An 8,483-nucleotide genomic window follows, 5' to 3' on the forward strand; every position below is an offset into this window, starting at 1 on the left:
CAAGTCGAAAATTGGAAAAATAAGTGATATTTTTGCTTGATGCTATTTTTGTCGGTATGCAAAATCGTTGTCAAGATTCTCAAACCTTAAAATCAGGCCAGCCGGCAATTGGCGGGTGAAAATTTCAATCAATTCCCATTCCTCATATCAAACTATGCATATAACAATAGCTTTTATGCTGAATGACGGCTATCCGGCTGTCCCTATCCAAAAATTGAGAAATCCATAAGTGTCCCTACCTACTTTGCGCCGAAGCAATACGAATCAAAAAGAACTACGAATGGGGACTTAGAATAATTTTTCATTTTTCCCAACTTTGAAAATAATCACTTGAAAAAAATCTTAGAATCCAAAGAATAGTATACTTGATCGTTCTACAAGTCGAAAATTGGAAAAATAAGTGATATTTTTGCTTGATGCTATTTTTGTCGGTATGCAAAATCGTTGTCAAGATTCTCAAACCTTAAAATCAGGCCAGCCGGCAATTGGCGGGTGAAAATTTCAATCAATTCCCATTCCTCATATCAAACTATGCATATAACAATAGCTTTTATGCTGAATGACGGCTATCCGGCTGTCCCTATCCAAAAATTGAGAAATCCATAAGTGTCCCTACCTACTTTGCGCCGAAGCAATACGAATCAAAAAGAACTACGAATGGGGACTTAGAATAATTTTTCATTTTTCCCAACTTTGAAAATAATCACTTGAAAAAAATCTTAGAATCCAAAGAATAGTATACTTGATCGTTCTACAAGTCGAAAATTGGAAAAATAAGTGATATTTTTGCTTGATGCTATTTTTGTCGGTATGCAAAATCGTTGTCAAGATTCTCAAACCTTAAAATCAGGCCAGCCGGCAATTGGCGGGTGAAAATTTCAATCAATTCCCATTCCTCATATCAAACTATGCATATAACAATAGCTTTTATGCTGAATGACGGCTATCCGGCTGTCCCTATCCAAAAATTGAGAAATCCATAAGTGTCCCTACCTACTTTGCGCCGAAGCAATACGAATCAAAAAGAACTACGAATGGGGACTTAGAATAATTTTTCATTTTTCCCAACTTTGAAAATAATCACTTGAAAAAAATCTTAGAATCCAAAGAATAGTATACTTGATCGTTCTACAAGTCGAAAATTGGAAAAATAAGTGATATTTTTGCTTGATGCTATTTTTGTCGGTATGCAAAATCGTTGTCAAGATTCTCAAACCTTAAAATCAGGCCAGCCGGCAATTGGCGGGTGAAAATTTCAATCAATTCCCATTCCTCATATCAAACTATGCATATAACAATAGCTTTTATGCTGAATGACGGCTATCCGGCTGTCCCTATCCAAAAATTGAGAAATCCATAAGTGTCCCTACCTACTTTGCGCCGAAGCAATACGAATCAAAAAGAACTACGAATGGGGACTTAGAATAATTTTTCATTTTTCCCAACTTTGAAAATAATCACTTGAAAAAAAACTTAGAATCCAAAGAATAGTATACTTGATCGTTCTACAAGTCGAAAATTGGAAAAATAAGTGATATTTTTGCTTGATGCTATTTTTGTCGGTATGCAAAATCGTTGTCAAGATTCTCAAACCTTAAAATCAGGCCAGCCGGCAATTGGCGGGTGAAAATTTCAATCAATTCCCATTCCTCATATCAAACTATGCATATAACAATAGCTTTTATGCTGAATGACGGCTATCCGGCTGTCCCTATCCAAAAATTGAGAAATCCATAAGTGTCCCTACCTACTTTGCGCCGAAGCAATACGAATCAAAAAGAACTACGAATGGGGACTTAGAATAATTTTTCATTTTTCCCAACTTTGAAAATAATCACTTGAAAAAAATCTTAGAATCCAAAGAATAGTATACTTGATCGTTCTACAAGTCGAAAATTGGAAAAATAAGTGATATTTTTGCTTGATGCTATTTTTGTCGGTATGCAAAATCGTTGTCAAGATTCTCAAACCTTAAAATCAGGCCAGCCGGCAATTGGCGGGTGAAAATTTCAATCAATTCCCATTCCTCATATCAAACTATGCATATAACAATAGCTTTTATGCTGAATGACGGCTATCCGGCTGTCCCTATCCAAAAATTGAGAAATCCATAAGTGTCCCTACCTACTTTGCGCCGAAGCAATACGAATCAAAAAGAACTACGAATGGGGACTTAGAATAATTTTTCATTTTTCCCAACTTTGAAAATAATCACTTGAAAAAAATCTTAGAATCCAAAGAATAGTATACTTGATCGTTCTACAAGTCGAAAATTGGAAAAATAAGTGATATTTTTGCTTGATGCTATTTTTGTCGGTATGCAAAATCGTTGTCAAGATTCTCAAACCTTAAAATCAGGCCAGCCGGCAATTGGCGGGTGAAAATTTCAATCAATTCCCATTCCTCATATCAAACTATGCATATAACAATAGCTTTTATGCTGAATGACGGCTATCCGGCTGTCCCTATCCAAAAATTGAGAAATCCATAAGTGTCCCTACCTACTTTGCGCCGAAGCAATACGAATCAAAAAGAACTACGAATGGGGACTTAGAATAATTTTTCATTTTTCCCAACTTTGAAAATAATCACTTGAAAAAAAACTTAGAATCCAAAGAATAGTATACTTGATCGTTCTACAAGTCGAAAATTGGAAAAATAAGTGATATTTTTGCTTGATGCTATTTTTGTCGGTATGCAAAATCGTTGTCAAGATTCTCAAACCTTAAAATCAGGCCAGCCGGCAATTGGCGGGTGAAAATTTCAATCAATTCCCATTCCTCATATCAAACTATGCATATAACAATAGCTTTTATGCTGAATGACGGCTATCCGGCTGTCCCTATCCAAAAATTGAGAAATCCATAAGTGTCCCTACCTACTTTGCGCCGAAGCAATACGAATCAAAAAGAACTACGAATGGGGACTTAGAATAATTTTTCATTTTTCCCAACTTTGAAAATAATCACTTGAAAAAAATCTTAGAATCCAAAGAATAGTATACTTGATCGTTCTACAAGTCGAAAATTGGAAAAATAAGTGATATTTTTGCTTGATGCTATTTTTGTCGGTATGCAAAATCGTTGTCAAGATTCTCAAACCTTAAAATCAGGCCAGCCGGCAATTGGCGGGTGAAAATTTCAATCAATTCCCATTCCTCACATCAAACTATGCATATAACAATAGCTTTTATGCTGAATGACGGCTATCCGGCTGTCCCTATCCAAAAATTGAGAAATCCATAAGTGTCCCTACCTACTTTGCGCCGAAGCAATACGAATCAAAAAGAACTACGAATGGGGACTTAGAATAATTTTTCATTTTTCCCAACTTTGAAAATAATCACTTGAAAAAAATCTTAGAATCCAAAGAATAGTATACTTGATCGTTCTACAAGTCGAAAATTGGAAAAATAAGTGATATTTTTGCTTGATGCTATTTTTGTCGGTATGCAAAATCGTTGTCAAGATTCTCAAACCTTAAAATCAGGCCAGCCGGCAATTGGCGGGTGAAAATTTCAATCAATTCCCATTCCTCATATCAAACTATGCATATAACAATAGCTTTTATGCTGAATGACGGCTATCCGGCTGTCCCTATCCAAAAATTGAGAAATCCATAAGTGTCCCTACCTACTTTGCGCCGAAGCAATACGAATCAAAAAGAACTACGAATGGGGACTTAGAATAATTTTTCATTTTTCCCAACTTTGAAAATAATCACTTGAAAAAAATCTTAGAATCCAAAGAATAGTATACTTGATCGTTCTACAAGTCGAAAATTGGAAAAATAAGTGATATTTTTGCTTGATGCTATTTTTGTCGGTATGCAAAATCGTTGTCAAGATTCTCAAACCTTAAAATCAGGCCAGCCGGCAATTGGCGGGTGAAAATTTCAATCAATTCCCATTCCTCATATCAAACTATGCATATAACAATAGCTTTTATGCTGAATGACGGCTATCCGGCTGTCCCTATCCAAAAATTGAGAAATCCATAAGTGTCCCTACCTACTTTGCGCCGAAGCAATACGAATCAAAAAGAACTACGAATGGGGACTTAGAATAATTTTTCATTTTTCCCAACTTTGAAAATAATCACTTGAAAAAAATCTTAGAATCCAAAGAATAGTATACTTGATCGTTCTACAAGTCGAAAATTGGAAAAATAAGTGATATTTTTGCTTGATGCTATTTTTGTCGGTATGCAAAATCGTTTTCAAGATTCTCAAACCTTAAAATCAGGCCAGCCGGCAATTGGCGGGTGAAAATTTCAATCAATTCCCATTCCTCATATCAAACTATGCATATAACAATAGCTTTTATGCTGAATGACGGCTATCCGGCTGTCCCTATCCAAAAATTGAGAAATCCATAAGTGTCCCTACCTACTTTGCGCCGAAGCAATACGAATCAAAAAGAACTACGAATGGGGACTTAGAATAATTTTTCATTTTTCCCAACTTTGAAAATAATCACTTGAAAAAAATCTTAGAATCCAAAGAATAGTATACTTGATCGTTCTACAAGTCGAAAATTGGAAAAATAAGTGATATTTTTGCTTGATGCTATTTTTGTCGGTATGCAAAATCGTTGTCAAGATTCTCAAACCTTAAAATCAGGCCAGCCGGCAATTGGCGGGTGAAAATTTCAATCAATTCCCATTCCTCATATCAAACTATGCATATAACAATAGCTTTTATGCTGAATGACGGCTATCCGGCTGTCCCTATCCAAAAATTGAGAAATCCATAAGTGTCCCTACCTACTTTGCGCCGAAGCAATACGAATCAAAAAGAACTACGAATGGGGACTTAGAATAATTTTTCATTTTTCCCAACTTTGAAAATAATCACTTGAAAAAAATCTTAGAATCCAAAGAATAGTATACTTGATCGTTCTACAAGTCGAAAATTGGAAAAATAAGTGATATTTTTGCTTGATGCTATTTTTGTCGGTATGCAAAATCGTTGTCAAGATTCTCAAACCTTAAAATCAGGCCAGCCGGCAATTGGCGGGTGAAAATTTCAATCAATTCCCATTCCTCATATCAAACTATGCATATAACAATAGCTTTTATGCTGAATGACGGCTATCCGGCTGTCCCTATCCAAAAATTGAGAAATCCATAAGTGTCCCTACCTACTTTGCGCCGAAGCAATACGAATCAAAAAGAACTACGAATGGGGACTTAGAATAATTTTTCATTTTTCCCAACTTTGAAAATAATCACTTGAAAAAAATCTTAGAATCCAAAGAATAGTATACTTGATCGTTCTACAAGTCGAAAATTGGAAAAATAAGTGATATTTTTGCTTGATGCTATTTTTGTCGGTATGCAAAATCGTTGTCAAGATTCTCAAACCTTAAAATCAGGCCAGCCGGCAATTGGCGGGTGAAAATTTCAATCAATTCCCATTCCTCATATCAAACTATGCATATAACAATAGCTTTTATGCTGAATGACGGCTATCCGGCTGTCCCTATCCAAAAATTGAGAAATCCATAAGTGTCCCTACCTACTTTGCGCCGAAGCAATACGAATCAAAAAGAACTACGAATGGGGACTTAGAATAATTTTTCATTTTTCCCAACTTTGAAAATAATCACTTGAAAAAAATCTTAGAATCCAAAGAATAGTATACTTGATCGTTCTACAAGTCGAAAATTGGAAAAATAAGTGATATTTTTGCTTGATGCTATTTTTGTCGGTATGCAAAATCGTTGTCAAGATTCTCAAACCTTAAAATCAGGCCAGCCGGCAATTGGCGGGTGAAAATTTCAATCAATTCCCATTCCTCATATCAAACTATGCATATAACAATAGCTTTTATGCTGAATGACGGCTATCCGGCTGTCCCTATCCAAAAATTGAGAAATCCATAAGTGTCCCTACCTACTTTGCGCCGAAGCAATACGAATCAAAAAGAACTACGAATGGGGACTTAGAATAATTTTTCATTTTTCCCAACTTTGAAAATAATCACTTGAAAAAAATCTTAGAATCCAAAGAATAGTATACTTGATCGTTCTACAAGTCGAAAATTGGAAAAATAAGTGATATTTTTGCTTGATGCTATTTTTGTCGGTATGCAAAATCGTTGTCAAGATTCTCAAACCTTAAAATCAGGCCAGCCGGCAATTGGCGGGTGAAAATTTCAATCAATTCCCATTCCTCATATCAAACTATGCATATAACAATAGCTTTTATGCTGAATGACGGCTATCCGGCTGTCCCTATCCAAAAATTGAGAAATCCATAAGTGTCCCTACCTACTTTGCGCCGAAGCAATACGAATCAAAAAGAACTACGAATGGGGACTTAGAATAATTTTTCATTTTTCCCAACTTTGAAAATAATCACTTGAAAAAAAACTTAGAATCCAAAGAATAGTATACTTGATCGTTCTACAAGTCGAAAATTGGAAAAATAAGTGATATTTTTGCTTGATGCTATTTTTGTCGGTATGCAAAAATAGCATCACAGAATTTTTAATTGAAAAAAATTATATTCATATATAAGTGAATGCATAAAATTAAACTAAATTCTATATAACTAATTTATAATTTATCAGGTAACCGATATTATTAATTTTTAGTGATGACTTGAAAAGTTGATGCTATTTTTGTTGGTATGCAAAAATAGCATCACAGAATTTTTAATTGAAAAAAATATATATTCATATATAATTGAATGCATAAAATGAAACTAAATTCTATACAACTAATTTATATTTTATCAAGTAACCGATATTATTAATTTTCAATGATGTCTTGGAACGTTGATCCTATTTTTGTTGGTATGCAAAAATAGCATCACAGAATTTTTCATTGAAAAAAATATATATTCATATATAATTGAATGCCTAAAATAAAAATAAATTCTATACAACTAATTTATATTTTATCAAGTAACCGATATTATTAATTTTCAATGATGTCTTGGAACGTTGATGCTATTTTTGTTGGTATGCAAAAATAGCATCACAGAATTTTTCATTGAAAAAAATATATATTCATATATAATTGAATGCCTAAAATAAAAATAAATTCTATGTAACTAATTTATAATTTATCAAGTAACCGATATTATTAATTTTCAATGATGTCTTGGAACGTTGATCCTATTTTTGTTGGTATGCAAAAATAGCATCACAGAATTTTTCATTGAAAAAAATATATATTCATATATAATTGAATGCCTAAAATAAAAATAAATTCTATGTAACTAATTTATAATTTATCAAGTAACCGATATTATTAATTTTCAATGATGTCTTGGAACGTTGATCCTATTTTTGTTGGTATGCAAAAATAGCATCACAGAATTTTTCATTGAAAAAAATATATATTCATATATAATTGAATCCATAAAATTAAACTAAATTCTATACAACTATTTTATAGTTTATCAAGTAACCGATATTATTAATTTTCAATGATGTCTTGGAACGTTGATGCTATTTTTGTTGGTATGCAAAAATAGCATCACAGAATTTTTAATTGAAAAAAATTATATTCATATATAATTGAATGCATAAAATTAAACTAAATTCTATATAACTAATTTATAATTTATCAGGTAACCGATATTATTAATTTTTAGTGATGACTTGAAAAGTTGATGCTATTTTTGTTGGTATGCAAAAATAGCATCACAGAATTTTTAATTGAAAAAAATATATATTCAGATATAATTGAATGCATAAAATTAAACTAAATTCTATACAACTGATTTATATTTTATCAAGTAACCGATATTATTAATTTTCAATGATGTCTTGGAACGTTGATGCTATTTTTGTTGGTATGCAAAAATAGCATCACAGAATTTTTAATTGAAAAAAATTATATTCATATATAATTGAATGCATAAAATTAAACTAAATTCTATATAACTAATTTATAATTTATCAGGTAACCGATATTATTAATTTTTAGTGATGACTTGAAAAGTTGATGCTATTTTTGTTGGTATGCAAAAATAGCATCACAGAATTTTTAATTGAAAAAAATATATATTCAGATATAATTGAATGCATAAAATTAAACTAAATTCTATACAACTGATTTATATTTTATCAAGTAACCGATATTATTAATTTTCAATGATGTCTTGGAACGTTGATGCTATTTTTGTTGGTATGCAAAAATAGCATCACAGAATTTTTAATTGAAAAAAATATATATTCAGATATAATTGAATGCATAAAATTAAACTAAATTCTATACAACTAATTTATATTTTATCAAGTAACCGATATTATTAATTTTCAGTGGTGTCTTGGAACGTTGATCCTATTTTTGTTGGTATGCAAAAATAGCATCACAGAATTTTTAATTAAAAAAAATATATATTCATATATAATTGAATGCATAAAATGAAACTAAATTCTATACAACTAATTTATATTTTATCAAGTAACCGACATTATTAATTTTCAATGATGTCTTGGAACGTTGATCCTATTTTTGTTGGTATGCA

The sequence above is a fragment of the Diachasmimorpha longicaudata genome, unplaced genomic scaffold, assembly GCF_034640455.1.
Source record: "Diachasmimorpha longicaudata isolate KC_UGA_2023 unplaced genomic scaffold, iyDiaLong2 ctg00000172.1, whole genome shotgun sequence".
NCBI classification, from domain to species: Eukaryota; Metazoa; Arthropoda; class Insecta; order Hymenoptera; family Braconidae; genus Diachasmimorpha; species Diachasmimorpha longicaudata.